The sequence below is a fragment of the Ursus arctos genome, unplaced genomic scaffold (assembly GCF_023065955.2).
Source record: "Ursus arctos isolate Adak ecotype North America unplaced genomic scaffold, UrsArc2.0 scaffold_4, whole genome shotgun sequence".
Taxonomy (NCBI): domain Eukaryota; kingdom Metazoa; phylum Chordata; class Mammalia; order Carnivora; family Ursidae; genus Ursus; species Ursus arctos.
Window position 1 is genome coordinate 1,104,837 of NW_026623056.1, and position 22,360 is coordinate 1,127,196.

A 22,360-nucleotide genomic window follows, 5' to 3' on the forward strand; every position below is an offset into this window, starting at 1 on the left:
ATGAAGAAAATACTAAAAGATATGAGGGGTTAAATAGACAACAACGCAAATACCATAGACGAATTCAACACCCCACTTTCAACAATGGATAGATCACTCAGATAAAATCAATTAGGAAACACTGGACACGAACCCTACTTTAGACTGAATAGACCTCAACAGACATATACAGAACATTCATCGGAGCAACAGAACACAAATTCTCAAGGGCACATGGAATATTCTCCAGGATAAATCATATGTTAGGCCACAGAACAAGCCTAAACAAATTTTAAAAGATTGAAATTATACCAAACATCTTCTCTGACAATAGTAGTCTGGATTAGAAATCAATTAACAGAAGGGAAACTAAGGAAATTGCAAAAATGTAGAATTTAAACAATATAATCCTGCCCAGGTTCTATATAAATCTTAGGAGTATTTTTTTCCTACTTCTGTAAAAAAAAAAAAAAAAAAAAAAAAAAAGTGCCATTGAAATCTTCATAGACTTTGCATCAAATTTATAGTTGGCTTTTGATAGTATGGACATTTCAACAATATTAATTCTTCTAATCCATGAATATGGAATACCTTTCCATTTATTTATCTTTTTTTCCCCATCAATGTCTTGTAGTTTCCAAAGTGGTGATTTTTCACCTCTTTGGTAAAATTTGTCCCCAAATATTTTAGAGTATTTGATGCTATTGTAAATGGGATTGATTTTGTTATTTCTTTTTCAGAAAATATGTCGTTAGTGTATGGAAATGATACTGAATTTTCTATATTTTGTATTCTGTAACTAAACTGAATTTGTTCATTAGTTCTGGGTTTTTTTGGAGGAGTCCTTAGGATATGCTACATATAAAATCATATCAACTGCAAATATGGACATTTTTAGTTCTTCCTTTCCAATTCTGATGCTTTTTATATCTTTTTACCTGATTGCTCTAGCTAGGATTCCAAAACTATGTGCGAAAAAAAAAAATGGTGAAAGTGGGCACACTGTCTTACTTCTGATCTTAGAGGAAAAGCTTTCAACTTTTTACCAGTAAGTATCATTTAGCTGATGGTTTGTCATATATGGCCTTTATTATATTGAGATGTGTTGCTTCTGTGGCTAATTTGTTATGTGTTTTATTATAAACATGATGTTAAATTTTGTCAACTGCTTTTTCTGGGTCTATTAAGATGATCATATGATTTGATTTTTTTTCCTTTCATTCTATTAATGTGATATGACACACTGATTGATTTTTGTACATTGAACAATCCTTGCATGCCAGGTATAACTCCAACTTGATTATGCTGAATGACCTTTTTAATGTGCTGCTGAATTTAGTTTGCTAACATTTTTTTCAAAATTTTTGCATCTATGTTCATCAGAAACATTGAACTGTACTTTTCTTTTCTAGTAGTATCCTAACTGACTTTAATATTAGCATTATGCTGGCATCATGGAATGCATTTGGGAGTTTTTCCTCCTCTTTGATTTTCTGGAAAGGTATGAGAAGGGCTGGTGAGATTTTAAATAATTTTGTTAAATAAAAGCCATATATACACATTCACTTTGAATTGGACCCCACGAATATGTACCCAGTTGAGTGCAGACAGTGTATCTGGAGGCATAATCTACAGGACTTCAACAAACTTATTTCTCAGACTTCATCTGAAAGTTAACATGTGAATATATATGAAGATAATGAAAATGGATGTGGATGATCCTTCTACTATACCCTCTTCCTCTGCCTGTCTTGCTTGACCTAGGGTAGGGTCATCAAGCTTCTTATGTAACAGATCAAATCACAGCCATATGGTCTCTGTTGCAACTGTTCAACTCTGCTTATTGTAGCACAAAAGAGCCATACACAGTACATAAACAAATGGCGGTAGCTTTGCTCCAATAAACTTTTTTTGAGGAGCAGGCAGTGGCCCAAATTTGGCCTATAGGTCATAATTTTCCAACTCCTAAACTAGAACAGCATTTTTAAGCTTTTTTTATTCAGTTCAACAGTTCACCATGGTCCCATACCATTTATCCAGCTAGAATTCCTATGACTAAAGAAAAAAATATAGTTACATAAGGATATTCATTCATTCTTTCTTTCATTCATTCAATACATTTTTACTGTTGCATGATAAATTTTGGAATAGGTAACAGATAAAACATCTGGAATGAGAAAGAATCATGAATGCTTATGAGAAACCCCCCCTTTCATAAAGCTTTTTGCTTGTTCTGGAAAAAAATTTTTGGTATGTATGGCTCAACACTCGCACTTCATAAAGGAGGGCATCTGCAATAATTGTGGAAGATTAAGAAAAAAAAAAGATTTGGGGCACCTGGGTAGCACAGTCATTAAGCATCTGCCTTCGGCTCAGGGCGTGATCCCGGTGTTCTGGGATCGAGTCCCACATCAGGCTCCTTGACTGGGAGCCTGCTTCTTCCTCTCCCACTCCCCTGCTGTGTTCCCTCTCTCGCTGGCTGTCTCTCTGTCAAATAAATAAATAAAGTCTTAAAAAAAAAAAAAAGATCTTCTCTTCCCAACTCAGCAAATCTAAGTAGGCCCACATTTCCACATCTCCTAAATGGTACTTATTTTCCACCCATCCAGCATGTTATTTTGCCTAATATACAGGAGATATTCTAACACCTACCTTCTTTTCTTTTTCTCTTGAGAAAATTAATATGACTCACAGAACTGGTTCCCAGGAGAAATCAATAAAAGGCTAGTTATTAGAGATCTGAGAAACATCAATGGGTCACTAACACCTACTACCACTAATTAACTGTATTCTCGCTGGGAAGAAACATATATTTTTGTCTTGGAGGTGATTAGACCACAAAGCAGAAATCAAAATTTTTGAGTTCCTGCACACCTTAGAACAGAACAGGTAGGTCAAAAAAATGCTCCTAATGTTGAGCAGTACTAGAGCAAACTCTCTCTTTTTATACTCCCATTCCACTTTCTCTTTCCTTTCCATTTGTATACTTTCCTTCTGTCACTAGTTATTCCAATCCCTTGAACACTATTCTTACTATTGTAATCACAAAATTATATTATGACCTAAGAAGGAGATATTTCTGAAAGAATTAACATTTATGATATCTCCTTGGTGGGTTGATATCTCAAGAAACTTGTTTCTCTCACCACTTTCTTCATCATCTTATGTGATATTCCATGTTTCCCATTGTGAGGACCAAATATGGTAAATGTCTTGCCCACTCCATTCCCACTCATGCTCTTAACAGACTATACAAATGGAAATGATTATTTGCCCTCATAAGGGGAATGATGGGGTGAGTCAGTTCCCTCCATTTGGCATATTAGATAAAGCATTTGATGATGTTAGCCAATGACTAGGTCAAGAATTAGAGGGAGAATGATAAGAATGAATATGAGTTAATAAAACTGGTGTCCATCAGTTCTGAAAAGGACCTCTATTAGAAGCAAGCTAAAATGGTTAAGAGTACAGATTAAAAGAAAAATTCATGAATATCGTACAACAGTGACAGGACATTGGCAAAATGAGTTTTGGACAGCTTTGCTTCTTTGTGCTTTCAGTTTTAGGTTGGTTATGATTGCTCTTGGCCCCTTAAGGAGTGGGAATTTTCAATCTCTAAAATTGAAAGACCTAAGTTCTATCTGATTTTCTGCATTACCTATTTAAAAAGGTTCCTATGTTCTGAATGTTAAAGTAAAAATATCCAGCAGGGATAGAAACCATATCTTTTGGGACTCTGCCTCCAATGAATTTCTGATTCTTTAACGTTTTCAAAGAAAGAAAAACAACCAAAAATTTTTTAACTGGTTTGAATTCACCTCCATTTCTTCATATATAAATATAAAATACATAAATAAAAATATAAAAATAAATTTTTATATAATATATACACTGCTACGTTCACAAGTGTGATGATAATCTGTTACCATACAACACCATTATAATACCATCAACTATATTCTCTATGGCATACATTTCATACCCATGACTTATTCATTTCATAACTGGAAGCCTATACCTCCCACTCCCTTTACCCATTTCTTTTGTTTTTCCATCTCTGATCTTTTATTTTTTAAAATTTTTTATTATGTTATGTTAGTCACCATATAGTACACCCTTGGTTTTGGTGTAGTGTCCATGATTCATTATTTGTGTATAACACCCAGTGCACCATGCAATATGTGCCCTCCTTAATACCCATCAACGGCCTATCCCAGTCCCCCACTCTCCTCCCCTCTGAAGCCCTCAGTTTGTTTCCTAGAGTCCACAGTCTCTTGTGGTTCATTCCCCCTCTGTTTACCACCCCCTTCGTTCTTCTCTTCCTTCTCCTACCAATCTCCCTGCTTTTTCTTATGTTCCATAAATGAGTGAAACCATATGATAATTGTCTTTCTCTGCCTGACTTATTTCACTTAGCATCATCTCCTTCAGTACCATCCAATTTGCTGCAAATGTTGGGTAATCATTCTTTCTGATGGCTGAGTAATATTCCATTGTATATATGGACCACATCTTCTTAATCCAGTCATCTGTTGAAGGACATCTTGGCTCCTTCCACAATTTAGCTATTGTGGACAATGCTGCTATGAACATTGGGGTGCATATGGCCCTTCTCTTCACTACATCTGTATCTTTGGGGTAAATACCCAGTAGTGCAATTGCTGAGTCATAGGGTAGCTCTATTTTTAACTTTTTCAGGGACCTCCACACTGTTTTCCAAAGTGGCTGTACCAACTTGCATTCCCACCACCAGTGTAAGAGGGTTCCCCTTTCTTCACATCCTCTCCAACATTTGTTGTTTCTTGACTTGTCAATTTTTTCCATTCTAACTGGCATAAGGTGGTATCTCAAGGTGGTTTTGATTTGAATTTCCCTGATGGCTAATGATTTTGAACATTTTTTCATGTGTCTGTTAGCCATTTGTATGTCTTCATTGGAAAAGTGTCTGTTCATATCTTCTGCCCATTTTTTGACCCTTTACCCATTTCTGTCCAACCTCTGCCACCCTTGCATCTGGCAACCACCAGTTTCTTCTCCGTATTTATGAGTCTATATCTATCTTTTCACAATTTTTATTATAAACCCATGGCCAATATAGAAAAATACAAAATATACATGGTCGACCTTTATAATATTAAAATGACCTAAAATGTCATTACCTAGTGATCTTCTTGAGATGTTGATATATATATATGTACATATTTTTGTAGTGTATACTTATAAAGGGCATATCACATAGTACTCACTTGTAAACAATTTTGTCACTTATAATTTAGTGAACATGTCAACAAATCTAAATTTGCATCATTTATAATGGCCACACTCATTTGGGTATTAATCTTATCAAATTCCCCTTTCTGCCTATCTTCTCATATCTTATCTCTTTTAAGTGTACTTTTAAATTTTCACTTTAGATTAAATAATAAATGGATCCAAATATGTATTATATATATAATATATATATTATATACATTATATATTATATATTATATATTATATATATTACATATATTATATACATTATATATGACATATTTTATATATATTACATATATATTACATATATATTTTTATATATTACATATATATATTACATTACATATATGTAATATATATATACATCTTCAACCTTTCTACTTATCCATAGTGATAACAGATATTCCCCTTGAAAAAGTTGTAGCAATTTACTCACCTTCAAATTTTACTCACCAGCATTTTAGCTGACCGAAGCTTCAAATACTTGAAGAAAAGTTCTCATAACCTTTAACTTTAATGACTCTCTGCGGTCCTGTAGTTTTTACATGCTCTTAGTATATCGTGATTACACCTAGATTACAAAACCTCTCTCAATACTAGCAAAGTAGGGAGAAGCCCTTTTGCTGAGGCTTTTGACACTCTCTCTTTGGGGTCTGGAGGTTCACTTGACTTAAAGTGTATCATAATTCTCCAAGTGATTCGTTGCAATCACAAGTATTGTAAACTATCAGAGGATTAAGTCTTTTCATTTTATGTAAGCATTCCTCTCAGATTCAACACTCTTTCACTCATTGTCTGGTGACTATTCTATGAGCGATTAATGCCTGAGATTTCACAGGTATGAAGTAAAAGAATAATCAGTACATTCTGCTAGAATATGTGTGTACAAATACAATTAAGTTTGAACATTCAAATTATAGCTGACTATTCATGATGCAAAAGGTGTTTTCTTGAATATAAAGATAAAAGACTAAAGAAGCACAATGAGTTTGGTAAGAGGCTCTGTACCAGGAGGTGTTACTCTTTGTTCTTAATTCCTCCATATTTCCAAATAATGTTGTTTCCTTCTCTCTCTAATCTAACTTTTGATTATCTCCTTTCTCCTATTCATTTATCTTCCTTTCACCCACCCTCTCTGTATGTTTTCCAACGTCACATTTTGGCATTTGCAACATGGTTCCTACAAAAGCATTGATGGGCAAACAACACATCAATGCTCAATACTCATATTTCTCAATTCTTCCTTACTTTCTACCTTTAGAATACTTCAGCATCTTCCCTACTGATTGAGCCAATGGATGCAACAAATGACTCTGTGGTATCTGAATTTGTATTGATTGGACTTTCAAATTCATGGAAGATGCATCATTTTCTCTTTTGGTTCTTCTCTGTGTTCTACATGGGAATTATCCTGGGAAACCTCCTCATTGTGTTCATGGTAATTATGGACTCATTTACACACACTCATGTACTTCTTATTGGCCAACCTCTCTCTACTTGATCTAGGTCTGTTCTCTACCACAGTACCCAAAATGATCTCTGATCTTTTCACTGACTGCAACATCTTTTCTTTTCCAAAATGCATGATACAGATATTTTTTATTCACGTTATGGGTGGAGTTGAGATGGTGCTGCTCATACCCATGGCATATGACCAGTACACTGCAATCTGTAAGCCTCTCCACTACCTGACCATCATGAGCCCCAAAATGTGTTTCCTTTGTAGTGGCTGCCTGGATAGTGGGGATAATCCATGCTGTCTCTCAGTTTCTTTTTGTCATAAATTTGCCCTTTTGTGGCCTTAATGAAGTAGATAGTTTCTACTGTGATTTTCCTTGGGTCATAAAACTTGCTTGTGTAGACACTTACAAGCTAGAGTTTGTAATCATCGCTAACAGTGGGTTTATATCCATGGCTACCTTCTTCTCTTTAATTACATCCTATATCTTCATTTTGGTCACTGTCTGGAAACATTCTTCAGGGGACTTGTCCAAAGCATTTGTCACATTCTCAGCTCACATCACTGTAGTGATTTTGTTTTTTTATGCCATGTATGTTTCTCTATGTGTGGCCCTTCCCTACAACATCACTGGATAAGTACTTGTTCATTGTTGACTTTGCTATCACCCACGTCTTGAATCCTGCCATCTATACATTACAAAACAAAGATATGAGAGTGGCCAAGAGAAGACTGGGCAAACGGATTGTGGGTCCTAGTGGGATCTCATAAGGAATGGAGCAGATCTACATACAACACGAGGCTCACCAAGAACACTGCAAGTCACATGACTGTCATCGTTACTATGGTAAGAACTACTATTTGGAGAAATAGTTCAACAAAGGTCTACCTGTAGCAATTGATTGTTGAGTCAGAGGTGACTTTATTTTGCTAACCACAGAGACTAAATTGACTTCACCTACTTCCATTATGAAGAGTGATGAGAATAGAAAACTGAGCTGATTCGTAAGAATAAACTTAACATTCAGATATTTTCTGGGTGACATTTTCTGGGACCTGATAATTGTTTTTATTCTAAATTATAAATGAATACCTCAAAAATGATAAATATATCTCATAGTAAACTTATGGATTTAGTAGATAAAATGTGACTTTGAGTAAATCAAAATCAATAAATTATATTTTTTAAATTCCTATTTCAATTTTAGTTTAACTTAGAAAAGAACAAAATCAACTATGTTACTTACATTGAGCCCCAAACACAAACTTGACTTTATCAGCATAGGATGATATTTTAGTTTTGCGTTTAGATTTGAGTGATTATAAGTAGAGATAGAATTTCCTTAACACTATCAATACTTTAGATAAATAGAAACCAGGGCTTTTTGCACTTTTGTCTGCCTTTGTATTATTCTAAAAATGTAGTCTTTCCAATATTCAATCACCTGGTTTATTAAAAAAAAAAAACACAGAAATTATGGCTGTTCCAAAGAAGAATAATCACCCAAGGATATGTATTTAGAGGCCTTCGATTCCTTGAATATGGTTTCTTGGCCAGATAAAACATCCCCCCAAGAGTTTATATATCTGAGTTTGATAGTCTTGGATAAATGTCAAGCCAAAAATGGTAAGGTATATTCAGTTTGAGTGTTTCTACATTTTTAATAAATACTTTATTAAAGTTACACGTAACATTTTTGTTTATTTGTTTCTACTGCTCTCTAAATAAAATACGCTCAATTAAGGAAACTAACGTATATATTTTTGTCCAGTGTATCCCCAGGAAACTTTCCAATAACATCTCTACTTCCTCCATGTAAATTAATCATTAATACATCTTTTAATGTGGGGCGCCTGGGTGGCTCAGTCAGTTAAGCATCTGCCTTCAGCTCAGGTCATGATCCCAGGGTCCTGGATCCAGCCCTGCATCTGGCTCTCTGCTCAGCAGCAAGCCTGCTTCTCCTTCTCCCTCTGCCTGCTGCTCCCCCTGCTTGTGCATGTGCTTGCATGCTCTCTTTCCTTCTGTCAAATAAATAAATAAAATCGTTTTTTAAAAAAAAAAACTTCTTTTAATGCTTTGGTATTCTTAAGTTCTTCTTAACTTAATCATTGCTAACCACTCCCTCTTTCAAATATCTCACTGGGCTTCTGAGAAACTAGTCTCCCACTTTTCCTCCTACTCTTTGGGAATTCCTTCCCAGTAGCAGTTTGCTGAGGTTCTCTCAGTCAGCTCTATCACCAAACTCAGTGTTCCTCAGAATTGCACCTTTGGCCTTTTCTCACTTCATATTCTATCCCTAAGGGACATCCATTCCCTAGGATTTAATTACCATGTAAGCTAAGGGCTTTTATCATTAAGCCAGGCTATTATTTGAGTTCCTACTTCATAAATCTAACTGCCTATACTGACTTGATGATTCAAGGGCATCTCCCACTTAGCAGATCTGAAACTAAACTCATCTCATCTTGAACCTGCTACTCTTTCAGGTCCCTAGTCACAATAAGTAGCACCAATATTTACCCAGTTCCTCAATGTAAAGTCTAGGAGTAATAATGGACTCCTCCTTTCCCGAATCCCTAATATTCATTAAATCTACAAATGCTATTAATTCCAACTTCTAAACAATTCTTAAATATGTCCTCTTGTTCTCTTCCAAATATCACCACTCTTGTCTAAGACTTCATATGTCATTTTTCAAGTAGAATATTAAGTCAGCTGTATGTCTTCCAGCTTCAAATCTTGTTTGCCTTCATTCTCATTATCTACATTCAGAATGAGAGATTTTTTTTGAGAGAGAGAAACAGAGCATGGATGTGCACACATATGCACAGGGGGGAGGGGAAGAGGAAGAGAAAGAGAGAGAGATTCTCAAGCAGGCTCCACACTCAGCTCAGAGCCCAATGTGCGGCTTGATCGCATGACCCTGAGATCGTGACCTGAGCCAAAATAAAGAGTCCAACACTTAATCGAATGAACTACCCAGGCATCCCAGATTTTTTTGAAATATAAATCTAAACATGTGATCCTCTACTTAAGACCCTTCACATGCTTGCCACTACTCTTAAATTAAAATACAAACTACTTTTCAAGATTTATCAGGCCATCCAAGACCTGGCCCTCAACCTCCCCTCCAGCCTCAGATGACAACATGCTCTTGAGAATTCATTCTTTGAAAGAATGGCCAATTATTCTGTCTGAAACATTTGTCCTTTATGCTTTGCCTATTAACATTTATTCATTCTTTAAATCTCAGTTTCAACATTATTTTATCAAGAAACAATTCCCAGAACCTGAATCCAGGAGAGCTCCTTCCATTGTATATTACTATAACACTCCCCAGTATCACTTCTGTAACATTAGCCATACTCATAATTTCTTATCTGTTTTATGTCTTCCTCATTACATTTTAAATTCCATGTGAGGAGGGGCTGTGTCAATGTTTACTGCTATCACATCAGTACAACAGTATATAAAATCTTCGATGGATATTTATCATTAAATAAATGAACAAAACCAACAGAGTTTAAAAACAGTAGTGTTGAATAATTTATTGATTAGTATCTGGGCTTTCTTCTTAACTTTTATTTTATACATATTTTTAAGATTTATTTATTTTAGAGAGAGAGAGAGAGAGAGAGAGAGGGTGAGCCGGGGGGGGGGGTGGCAGAGGGAGAGGAAGAGACTCCTCAAGCAGACTTCCTGTTGAGCACGGAGCCCAACACAGGGCTCCACCTCAGGATCCATGAGATCATGATCTGAGCTGAAATCAAGAGTCAGCCACTTAACTGACTGAGCCATGCAGGCACCCCTCTTAACTTTTGTTTTAGATAATTATAGATTCACATCAAGCTACAACAAATAACACAGAGATTCTACGTACCCTTTATCCACTTTCCCCCATGGGAGAGCCTGTAAAAGTATAGTTCAGTATTACAACCAGAGTATCGATGTTAATACAGTCAAGATGCAGAACATTTGTATCAGCACAAAGTTTCCTTCTGCTGCCCTTTTGTACCCACACCCACTTCAGCCTGCCCCTCCCTTCCCTGATCCCTGGGAACTGCTAACCTGGTCCCCATTTTTATCATCTTGTCATTTCAAGAATGTTATATATATAGAATCATAGAGTAACTTTGGGGGATTGGCTTTTTTCTCTTGGCATAATTCCCTTGGAGATTCTTTTCACCTGTTGAAGGACAACTGGGTTGTTTCCAGTTTGGGGCTACCATGAGTAAAGTAGCTATAAACATTTGAGTACAAGTTTTTGTATGAATGTACATTTTCATTTCTTTGGAATAAATATCCAGGAGTAAAATTGCTAGATCATATCAAACTTGTAGTTTCTGTTTTTTAAGAAACTGCCAAACTGTTTCCCAGAATGGCTGTAACACTTTACCCTCCTACCAGCTATGCAAGACTGACCCAATTTCACTGTATCCTCACCACCACATGGTGTCGTCACTATTTTTTTTTTTTAATTTAGCTATTCTGATAGGTGGGAAGAGATCTCTCATTGTGGCTTTACTCTTCATTTCACTTACAGCTAATGAGGTTGAACATCTTTTTGTGTGCTTATTTGTCATCTGTACATCCTCTTCAGGGAAAAATATCTCTTCACGTCTTTTATACATTTCCTAACCAGATTGGTTTAAATGCTGTGTTCTGGGAATTCTTTATATATTCTGAATACTAGTCCTTTGTCAGATCCATGTTTTGCAAAATGTTCTTCCTCTATGTAATTTGTCTCTTCATCTTCCAAACGGTTTTCCCAGAGTAAAAGTTTTTAATTTTGATGAAGTCCAATTTCTCATCTCAGTGTTGACATCCACTAACTGTTTTTTCATTTAGTTTGAAATCTTTCCAGTTATTGCTCTGACAAATGATTTTTTCATTGCGATTAGGACAATTGCATGTTATGTTATGAGATTCTGAATCTTATTTAAATCTTCTGTTTTAACTCATTGTTAGTAATACCACTCTGGCAGGGGGGAGGGGAGCACAGTCTCACCACTACCAGTGAAGGTAGAAGTCCAGGGGTACACTTGTTACAGACAGCTGGGAGTTCCAGGGCCCCACACAGTCCCCACTGACCCTGCCATGGGGGTGGCCTCACTATCACTGGGCAATAGGGGAAGTCTCAACTCTCTATTAGAATCTCCTCAGACACAACCTCGCAGGGAGAGAAGTGCCTCAATACTGCTGAGTGGGGATAGAAGTCCAGGCTCTCACATGGTCTTCAATAATACCATGGGGGTAGTTTGGGGGCCTTCTTACAAGATGGCAGGGATGAAAGCCCCAGCCTCCTTACCAGCCTTCTCTGACACCAGCCTGCTGAAGGGAAGATAGAGGGTGCCCTGTTACAGCCCTGTGAGGGTAGCAGTCTAGATGCCCACTGAATCTTTGCTGGTGTAGGTAAACATGGGGCCACAGCTTGTCTGTGCTATTTGGCTGGAGTAGAACAGTTATTGTCTAAAACTTTCCTATCTTGCTACGTTTCCCTTCTCCTGGACCCTGGTTTAGTGAGAACAGGCTTTTATTGGGACTTTTAAAAAACTCCGTCCACCAGCACTTCCTGGTTTCCTCCTTCTTCAACTCTGAGGGAGTGTGTAGTAGGGGAGAGGGGGCTTGCCTTAGAGAGTAGAAACAACTGCTTTCCAGCTGCTCACTGTGGTCCATTGTCCCTTGTTCATTAGGCCTTTCACTGGTGGTCCACTATTGGGACTTCCTCCTGGGAGATGTGGGACTGTGTCTGCTCGCTCTCACCATCTGCCTCTGTGCTGTCAGCCAGCAGGACCTGCACCTGGTACTGTAGCATGTAGCCAGCTGTGCATAAAGTGCTCCAGCTCCTCCAGCTCCTCCATCTCCTGGGAGGAGGAGGCTGATACGGCAGAGGTGTTCCTCATCCCTCCAGCTCAGTGACCTGGATTGAGGTCAGGTTCCTGCTCAGGCTGCTCTTAGCCCTAGTCCAGCAGTGGGGGAAGGGGGTTGGAAAGGGGAAGGGGAGAGCAGGCCCCAGAGAGCCACCTCCTGCCCCAAGTTCCCTCCCCACTGCCCTATGGGCTTCCTTTTTATATTTGCTTAGTCATAGGATTAAAGTACTTAATCCCCTTTTCTTTCCTTTTTCTCAATTGATTTTCTAAATTTGTTTGTCAATTCTCTGCAGTGAAATCTACTGGTAAGTTTCTTTTTGCTGGCTTCAGCCAGTTTAAATCTTGAGCGAACTTTAGCTGGGGCAGCCTGTAAATCAGTGGACTCGATCCTCTCTGATACTTTTAGTTCTCATAAGCTCTACATTAACATCCCCTACTCTTCTGTTAGCTCAGCAGCCTTCTCCACTGCCAAGCAAACCCAATATCCATGCCCCAAGGGATTGCTCTCAAATCACAGTGTGCTCTATGCCTGGCTGGAGAATTTCCTAGGGCTTTATTTCTGCCTAGATTCTCCCTAATTCATCTTAATATGCTATTCTGTCTGGTATCCAGTTGGCCATTTAGGACACAGGCATCTCAGGACAGAAGTGCATTGACATGATAGAATGATTTATGGGGCTGTGGAGTGTTCACTGCATTGCAGTAGCCAGTGGGGCAGGGAGGCAACAAGAGAAATTTTCCTCTAATCTCAGAGTAGTTGTGTTTCTTCCAAACAACTAAATTATTTTACTTCATCATATATATACCAATTCATGTCACTGACCATGCATTCCTATTTATTTTTAAATATTTCTGCCCACATTATTCTTCAGTTTGTATCCTTACACATTTTGGAATGTATATTCTGCAGCTATTCTAGAGAATTATGATTTTCCATTTTCTCAACAAGAAAAAATAAAATACAACTCTAAACAAACACAACTCAAAGATAGAGCCTTGACACTTTGGGACCCCATGATAGACTAGAGATCAGATTCTTTGTATTTACATATCAAATATAGATAAGCCTTACTTCTTTACAGAAATACACTAGGCTTGTTTCAATACCTTGTCACAAGTCTTATGAATGAGTATCTCCCTCAGGTAAATATGCTCTTCTTACAAACACTCCAAATAACCTCCTATATTTTCCTCTTTTGTGTTTGCATCTGTTTTCCACTGATCTCTTCAGAAATTGATCCAATAACGTACAAATTTTAGTTCTATCCAGTCAACTCAGGAAAAATAAAGGTTAAATGCATTCAAGAAGACTTTTATCTTCAACACTCCAAAGTTTGGGACTGCAAGTAAACCTACAGAGGTAAACATTGGCTATAATTGATAACATGAAAGTGATCTATTTATTCCCCTACTGTCAGTTGTAAGAATTATCTTTACGTATCAGGGATTTTACATCTATTTCAAGTTTGGTACTACAAGTTTAGGTATGTCTGTCCACTCAGGATATGTTTTTACACCCTCATCCCCTCATCTCAGTGCTTCTAAGCACTTCATCCCAAAGATCATGCAACTATATAGGGATATTTTTACACAAACCGACATATTGCCTCAAAATCTTCTCTTTCCCTCTGTTGCATTACCAAGCAATTTCTTTTTCATTATTTCTCTCATGGGGAAACCAATGTGACTCAAAGATTTAGTCCCCCAAGAGAAACTAATAATGGGCTCGGTATTGGCCTTCTCTGAGACAACAATAGGTCACTCTCTTGTGTATCTAATTAGCTTATTTCCCACTTTGAAGAATCATCTATAGCTTTGACTTTGAGGGAAGATTATGTATAGAAAGTAAGACTGAGCTCTCTGAATTTCTATTCTTCCAAAAATGTAAATCCTGTGGCTGAACAGGCAGGTAGGAAAGATGCTTTTTAATTATAAAACTGCACCTATCATGGTTGTGTCCCTCTCTCTCTCTCCCCCTTAATTCTGCTTCAGCATCTGTTTCTTTGTAAAATATTAGTGTCAGAAATACTCTCCTTTTGAAATATTTTTGTCCTTTTACTCTACACCATCACTCTCTTACTCTCAAATTTCAATCACTGCATTGCATTGTCTTATCAAATCGATTCTACATACTGACACATAGACACATACACACACACACAACTTTTGATATGTTCAATTTGTTCCCTTAGTGTGAAAATTTTTCAGATTCATGTGTTTCTGATTTTTGTGGTCTCCAAGTCATTTTAAACTTTTTTTTTTTCACGGTGTAAAACAGACATCTGGCCTCAGCTATTCCTGCCCTATTTGAGAACCAAATTCTGTTTTAAACAAAAGGAAGGAAGTCTCAATCCTCCACCTCCAGGATTCTGGTGTGGTTCCCTCTCCTTCAGTATTACTTTCCTCCACATTTGAAGGAACCAGCCAATGCCTAGTCTGAGAGGCTATTCTCAGAGTCAGAAATCTTCTGGCCCCGTGCCAGGGGATGGTACAGAGGAGCTGGTAGCTATAAGTTCTAAGATGGAATGGTTCAAGGACTAACAGGTTGTGTGAAGAAACAGGAAAGGGGGTTAGCAAGAGAAATTCCCAATGGCAAAAAAAAAAAAAAAAGTCTTTCAGGAAGGTAAGCCAATTTTATTTTAAATGAATAAAAACTGAGGGTTGACAAACCACTTCCAATTAGGTTACAGTGACCCTTTCAAATATAAATACTCAATACACTATTGAGAAAGACCATTGGACTGGAAGTTAGGCTGACTTCTAGTTCTGGCCCTGTGAATGTATTCCTGTGAACACTTTGGCCAGCCATTTACCCTCACGGGGTTGGCCCTCTACTTGTAGAATGAAGTGACTGAATAGGTTCTCTCAAAGTTCTTTCCCACTTCTATACAAATCTATAATTCTGATCATCTTGTTTGTTTAATATGTATCTATATTTCTTATTTAATGATGGGTCTTCTCAGGCTCTGAATGACTGGAAAAGTTTACATCTCCAAGAGGAAGGATAGCAAAATCTATGGGGACTTGACTTCTGCCAAATTCCTGAGAGCTTCACAAAGTCACCAGGGTTTTCTAAAGAGGCAGAGAAACCAAGTGCATCGTCTTTTTCTCTCTCAGATCCTGAGGATTTCCTCATCAGTGACACATGCTAATTCCAGATGTTTGTAATAAAAAGGGCAGAAATTTCTTCACTCATTTAAATACTCACTTTTTATGTATATATAACTGGACTATACCAGGAAATACAAGTTTATGGAGAAGATATTATTAAATCAATTTCTCTATATATTTGTGAGGGCTACTGTTTTGTTTCTTCTATGAACAATTTAGTACCTATTTCTAGGAAATTCATTCATCACATATTTCCTGGGCTTTTTCTATGTGCCAGCCGCTGTTTTAAAAGGCAGGTGATGTAGTGTTAGACAAAGCAGAAAGGGTGCCTATATCAAAAACTTTAATTTTATATTATGAAAATCTATGAATACTAGAATGAGGGTAAGCCAAATAGTACCTGAAGGCAAAACAGATGCTTTTGGTTACTTCCTAATTTTTTTAGAGGTGATTCACCTGCCAGTTCACTGAGGCATCATGTTCAACCACTCTATTCTACCAAACCCTACTGCCACACCCATGATTCACGTGCTTAAAGTCCTGTCTTCATCTCAGTGGTTATTTTCCCTACAGCCTTACTATTACTTTCCATCCTTCCAGTCAAAATATACCTAAAGCAGTGAATGGAAACCCAAGTAAAGTTCTCACCCAGGTGTTTGTAATGTATCGATGTGTGTTGATTTAATCTATGACAGGCACCTAAGCAAAGATGTGCAATGTTCTACCAATGCCTTTTTTTGATCATCGTTTTATCCTCTATTTGACCTTTAGGAATTTATTTCTTCTCTTCACCCTCCTTTTATTTTCTTACACTCCTTCCCATTGATCTTCATTCTTCCCCTTTCTTTATGTGTTCCTTCCTGCCTGTCCTTTACACATGCTACCGACTCTGACTCCACCACATTGAATACACTCAGTTCCATATTTTCCATTGTGACTGTCCACAGTATAATAATTAAAGTTCATAAACAGATTATATTATATGCTATAAATGGAGGTTTAGAGACTTTAGGATTATAGGTTTATGTAGTGTGGGATTTTCCTGTTTACAAAAATTATCATTCAAACTCTAATGCAAACACCATTTCAGCAGTATAAACCTAACAGTAATATATACACATAAAAAACAGACTTCAAATGTGTATTAACTGTTATTATGTTAACTGTTATTTTTCTATACTCATTTCTAATTGCTTATTTTATTATTCTTGATTATATTTTCAAAAGGTTATCTATTTTTTGTTTTTTTTTAACTTTTTTATATGCTCATATACACTCCTCCAATTTTCTAGGAGTCAATACGTATTATTTTTTGTTTTAATTTTTATTGCTCTATTTAACTTGAATTCCACGAGTTTAATTTTTGCATCCTTTTCTAACTTCTTAAGTTGACTCATTATCCCACGTACTTGAATAAATAAGAGCAATTTAAAGCAATAGATGGCCAATGAGTGCATCTTTGCTCATACTACCAAACCCATGCTCTGGGCTCCCATTATTTTGTAAATAATTTACTATCAATTAAATAAAAGATCTGTCAAAAACCAATTTAAATTATCAACATTTAACACATCCTGTGAAGCACTCCTCAAAGTTAATTCCTTCTCTCATTTCTTTCAGGTCACCTTAGAGTCTTCCCTTCCTTATGATTCAATGGACCAAGGAAATGGCTCTGTGGTAACTGAGTTCATGTTACTGGGACTTGCACAATCCTTGGGAATGCAGGTTTTCCTTTTTCTCTTCTTCTCTTTGTTCTATGTGGGAATTATCTTGGGAAACCTCTTCATTATGTTAACAGTGATTTTTGATTCTCACTTACACTCCCCCATGTATATCCTGCTGGCCAACCTATCACTCATTGACCTGGGTCTTTCATCCACCACAGTTCCTAGGATGATCTCTGATCTTTTCAGTGGTTGCAAAATCATTTCCTTCCATAGCTGCAAATGTTCTTTATTCATGTCATGGGAGGAGTTGAGATGGTATTACTCATAGCCATGGCATATAACAGGTACACAGCCATTTGCAAGCCTGTCCACTATCTAACTACTGTGAATCCTAAAATGTGCATGCTTTTGATAGTGGCTGCTTGGATCATTGGGGTGATTCATGCTGTGTCTCAGTTTGTTTTTGTCATAAATTTACCTTTCTGTGGCCCTAATAATGTGGGGAGCTTTTATTGTGATTTTCCTAGGGTTATTAAACTTGCATGCATGGACACTTACAGACTATAATTTGTGGTCACTGCCAACAGTGGCTTCATATCTATGGGCACCTTCTTTTTCTTAATTGTATCATATATCTTTATTCTGATCACTGTCTGACAACATTCTTCAAAAGATTTATCCAAAGCATTCGTTACTCTGTCAGCTCACATCACTATAGTGGTTTTGTTTTTGACTCCGTGCTTGTTTCTCTATGTGTGACTTTCCCTACCAAGTCAGTGGATAAATTTTTTGCCATTGTGGACTTTGTCATCACTCCTGTATTAAATCCTGACATCTATACTTTAAGGAACAGAGATATGAAGGTGGCAACGAGAAGGTTAAGTCGACAAGTTGTAAGTTCTAGGGAGATGCCATAAGAAATTTCATTGGTAAGAGCACAAGATGAATGTCGTGGACCATCACGACCCTTGTGATCACCATGAACATTATGGATTATGTACAATTCATTATCACCTTTAAAAAACTGAGAACTCTACATAAAAGAGGTATTGAATTAAAGAACTTCACTTTCAAATAGAGCTGCAGTATGTTCTGTTAAGTATGAAAAATAAAGTGTTATATATTCCTACTGACCTATGAAATTAAATCGCAATTTCATCAATGACCACACTCAATTTTCATGTAATTGTTTTATATCTCTATGTAAATACAAACATGTACATATGATTGAGCTTTATCAGTACCTTCATACTGATTATAAGCATCACTAGGAATCAATTAATATTTCTTATGGAAATTATGTGGATCCAATGGATAAAGTATGAGTTTATACAAACCAGCAGCCATTAAAAATCGAGAAAGAAGTATTTCTCATCCTAATTATAGTTTAAGTTAAATAAATAGGCAGGGAACACTATGCTACAACTCTTAAGAATTGTTTTCAGTCTTTGATTGTCAATGTCTACTTTAGAAATAGATTCTACTGTTTTGCCTTATGCAAAATTTCTCTATATTCCATTTTTTTTCAACAGCAAATTTCTGTTGTCCTTGCAGTCTTCCTCAAAGCATTTCTTGATTCACCCTAAAAGAGTATCTACAATTATAAAAGTATTTCAAGGATCTTATTACCTAAAAAAAGGTACGCAACTCAGATCTCACCTTATTTAATGTACCTGTATACAAGCCAGGGTGCTTAGGACAAAGAAGATGATTGACATCTTTACTTTTACTTTACTTTTCCAAGAACTTGAGAAGTCTGATGGGTCAAAGAGCACAACTGAGAAATCACTTGGAATGTATCCCTATGACTGATTTAAGAAACATTAATTGTGGTGACTCAGCTCAGTTGTAACTGCTGCACTGTAATTAAAGCTGCTCAATAAAATGGTAAATAATATATGAGACTTTCTTACTATTGGTCAAGGTATTTTTCCCCTATATTTTATCCCAAAGTGATCATAAATGCTATAAGCTATCTTCTTTGTATAATATCTAAAGCATTATTATTGTCTCCTGAATCCATCTGGATTTTAACCTCAGAACATTATCTTACTGGTTTCACTATGATTCTTTTAAAAAGTCACCTTTAACAGAGAGGGGTGCCTGGGTGGCTCAGTTGGTTAAGTTTCTGCCTTTGGCTCAGGTTATGATCCCAGAGTCCTGGAATCTAACCCCATAGCCCCATGTCAGGCTCCCTGCTCAGCGGGGAATCTGCTTCTCTCTCTGTCCCTCCCCCAGCTTGTGCTCTCTCTCTCTTCAAATATATAAATTAAAATTTAAAAGTCTCCTTTAACAGAGAAAGACAAGAACCATATGATTTCACTGATAGGTGACATCTCAAAAACAAAAAACAAATACAAAACAGACTCTTAAACAGAGAAAAAAAAAAACTGGTGGTTGCCACATGGCAGATTGTGGGGGGAGGGGATAGATAAAGGGGATTCAGAGGTACAAACATCCAGTTATAATATAAATAAATCACAGAGATGAAAAGTACAGCATATGGAATAAAGTCAATAACATTGTAATAGTGTTCTATGGTGACATATGGTGACTAAACTTAGTTGTACTGAGCACTTAGTATACAAAATTGTCAAATCAATGTGTTATACACTTGAAAGGAACAACACATTGTATGTCAATTATACTTCAATATAAAGAGAATTAAGGGAAATATAAATATAAGGAAATAAAGTTTCATTTGCACAGAAAAAAAATCACCTTTAGATTCAGTGAGGTACTAGAAAAACCTAAGGAAGCCAAGAAATTGTGACACAACCCCTGACTCAAGAAGATCCTGTGTGTGTATCCTCAAGGGAAAACCTGTGAGACTATATGACTTAGTCTCAGTACTCAAACTTCAGCCTGGCTATTTCCAGATCTCCTCACCCGCCTCTGGTCACTCATAAATGGCTCTTAACCAAGTGACTTCCTAAGGAAGACCAAACAGACACACTTTACTCTCTTGGAAATTTTCTGCTTCAAGACAAAGTGCAAAAAGGAAAATCTGTACTCTTCCATCCTTTGAAAACTGCTGTAGTCTCTTCCACATATGAAGGAGGTAGGTGGAATGATGAAAGTGAAGTATATTAGCAGAACTAACCAAAGTGTAGCATTTTATTAATAAAGTGATGCTTCTATTAGTAAGAACCCATTTGGCAGAATTCAATTGTGTGTGCATTTTCAAGAAAAATGGAAGGATCCAGAGGTCAATTCAAATACTTAGAAAGTTAGTTTCAATATTAACAAGGATTGACCTTTACAACTTAGTATATGTTATACAAGTGTTCTAAGTGTCAAGTCCTTCTGAATCTTCAAGGCTAATCTCTTCTTTCCTTTCTATTTAAGGATCCTTTTTCCATATACCCAGATGCCATGTTCTCTTACCCACCTTTTCCCCTCCTTCCTGCAATTCCAATATAATCTGGTTTTGGATACTTCTTTCACATAAAGGTTCAAATCATACTCCTAGAGTTGTGGAATGTTGTCTTTGAGAGCTTTTGATCCAATGAGCTCATTTGTAAACAGGAAAACTAAGGCTTGGAGATTCTGAATGACACGCCAAAATCACACTGTAAATTTGTACTAAAATCCCCAAGTCTCCTGACTTTAATCTCGGTGAAACTTATGAAGACTTTAGGTAGTTTTCTTTAAAGAGGGGTAAAAGATATTTAGGACAAACATAACACCCTAAATGTTGAATTTTCAGTTTAATCTAGTACATAGGGAAAGATTTTCTTGTTCATTTGTAGCTGGCTCTTCATCAATGTTACAGCCAATGTGTAAGATTCTGGAGAACTTCTTCAATAAACTTAATGTTTAACTTAGAATCAATAGAATTCTTCTAAAACTCCTTGAACCATTTTTGAAGAATCAGATACTCAAGAGGAGACGATTACAGTGGTGAAGGGTCCCCTGTTAACTGAGAATCCAACATCATCATTCACTGCTCAGTAGTGTACACTCAGGAAATGAGATGTCCTAACTGAGCAGGAAATTCCTTTGATGAAGAGCAGCATATCTGAATTCTTACTTGTTCCATGATATAAAGTCTTTTTGCAGCAAAAGAGAAACCACTGGTGGGCTATCACCTTTGGTATATTTCTTATGGAGATGTGAGTATTGAGTTTGTCCTCTCAGTGAAATGAAATGGTTGCACATAAATAAATACTGAAGTTCCATTCTCTGAGTTGCATACTTTGATTCTTATGAACCACCCTAGACAGTCACATCAGAAATGATCTCACAACAGGAATCCCATCCTCTCTATTGTCAATGATTACTATGATTGTATTTATTACCTGGCTAAACAGAAGTTTAACAGAGGGCTTATGTCTTGTCTTACTATTAGACTTCTCTTTATACTTGAAAATAAAATTAGAATTGCTATGTTCTTAAAGGAACTTGAAAACAGTAATATGGAGCACTAGTAAATAGGGCTAAGGGAAGGATTTGGGATAATGAAGAGAAGAGTGTAATTTCCAAGGGCGATGCAATAACCATGATTAAGGAAGTGTGGATAACAAATATTACTATTCCTCCAAGAGATTTGGTAAGAATAACACATATAATTTCATACCTCCCTAGGACACATCAATTTCAACAATTACTCAGAATTTGTTAGAAATGTATTAAATAATTGCACATAATTCTTCCATAGTTCTGTGCTGTATTCATACTAACACACAAATCCCTTAGCAGGCATTCCAGAATCCTTTTTCAATTGTATCTCCAATTAAACCCCTTCACATTTTCTCTCATGTAGATTTTTGGCATTTTTCTCACTTTTCATTTCACCTCTAAATCACCTTTCTTTTATCCTTTTATTTTCCTGCTATTTTATTTATTTTTCTTCTATTTTTCATCTTTAATTTTATTTTGGATTAACTCTTTTTCTTCTAAGCATTTCAGTATCACTAAATGATAAGTAAAAATTCCATTCTCTATAAGGCCTTATAACCTTTACATTCTTTTCTAGAATCTCATTTATTTTAACTTCCCCTAAGACTGGATCTCT

General features: G+C 36.5%; 2 pseudogenes; both read left to right on the forward strand.

Moving 5' to 3' along the window:
* The first annotated feature begins 6,529 nt into the window (after positions 1–6,529).
* Positions 6,530–7,465, forward strand: LOC125281847 (olfactory receptor 4F6-like; annotated as a pseudogene).
* Positions 7,466–17,329: 9,864 nt separating this feature from the next.
* LOC125281856 (olfactory receptor 4F6-like) lies at positions 17,330–18,260 on the forward strand (annotated as a pseudogene).
* The last annotated feature ends 4,100 nt before the right edge of the window (positions 18,261–22,360 follow it).